Source organism: Phocoena phocoena, chromosome 21 (genome assembly GCF_963924675.1).
Source record: "Phocoena phocoena chromosome 21, mPhoPho1.1, whole genome shotgun sequence".
NCBI lineage: Eukaryota > Metazoa > Chordata > Mammalia > Artiodactyla > Phocoenidae > Phocoena > Phocoena phocoena.
The window spans coordinates 33,165,890-33,167,191 of record NC_089239.1 but is presented as its reverse complement, the minus strand read 5'-3'; the positions used below and the strand labels follow the sequence as shown (position 1 = coordinate 33,167,191).

General features: G+C 39.9%; 1 non-coding gene across 1 annotated transcript; it reads right to left on the bottom strand.

Moving 5' to 3' along the window:
- Positions 1 to 223: 223 nt before the first annotated feature.
- Positions 224 to 344, bottom strand: LOC136141949 (small nucleolar RNA SNORD22). Its single transcript, XR_010657805.1, has one exon. It is a non-coding gene; the product is annotated as a small nucleolar RNA SNORD22 (small nucleolar RNA).
- Between the last annotated feature and the right edge of the window lie 958 nt (positions 345 to 1,302).

Here is a 1,302-nt window from a genome sequence, read left to right as displayed (position 1 = left end):
TAAAATAAAACTATATTTAGAAAGGCTGAAATGATTGTATGCTAATTTGAACAGGTAAGTTTTACAAGGAATGACTTGAAAATCCTCTTTTTGACAAAACATCCTCTAAGAGCTGGATTCCATTATATGCGCCTTGTTCTTTCTCCAGACCTGGACAAGGATACATAACTGATTTTTCACAAAGTGATTCTTTCTTCCTTTCCTGTGTTTGGAGGTCCTTGTGCTGTCTCAGACAGTTCCTCTGAAACAAACTTGCCTCCCATCCTCCAGCTAGCCCCAGTGGGTTCACCCAGGCTCTGGGACTAGGATGGGAGGTAAGATGTGTGACTGTTTCTTCACTGGGTTTTAACATACATTCTTAACATTTAGTTATAAGCTAGTATATGTTACTATGCACATGCATATATATGCACACACATACATGTATATGCACATTAAAGTCATTTATTTTAAAACATCTTTATTGGGGTATAATTGCTTTACAATGGTGTGTTAGTTTCTGCTTTATAACAAAGTGAATCAGTTATACATATACATATGTTCCCATATGTCTTCCCTCTTGTGTCTCCCTCCCTCCCACTCTCCCTATCCCATCCCTCCAGGCTGTCACAAAGCCCCGAGCTAATATCCCTGTGCCTTGCGGCTGCTTCCCCCTAGCTATCTACCTTACTATGTTTGTTAGTGTGTATATGTCCATGACTCTCTCTCACCCTGTCAAAGCTCACCCTTCCCCCTCCCCATATACTCAAGTCCGTTCTCCAGTAGGTCTGCGTCTTTATTCCTATCTTACCCCTAGGTTCTTCATGACATTTTTTTTCCCTTAAATTCCATATATCTGTGTTCACATATGGTATTTGTCTTTTTCTTTCTGACTTACTTCACTCTGAATGACAGACTCTAGGTCTATCCATCTCATTACAAATAGCTCAATTTCATTTCTTTTTAAGGCTGAGTAATATTCCATTGTATATATGTGCCACATCTTCTTTATCCATTCATCCGATGATGGGCGCTTAGGTTGTTTCCATCTCCGGGCTATTGTAAATAGAGCTGCAATGAACATTTTGGTACATGACTCTTTTTGAATTTTGGTTTTCTCAGGGTATATGCCCAGTGGTGGGATTGCTGGGTCATATGGTAATTCTATTTGTAGTTTTTTAAGGAACCTCCATACTGTTCTCCATAGTGGCTGAACCAATTCACATTCCCACCAGCAGTGCAAGAGTGTCCCCTTTTCTCCACACCCTTTCCAGCATTTATTGTTTCTAGATTTTTTGATGATGGCCATTCTGACTGGTGTGA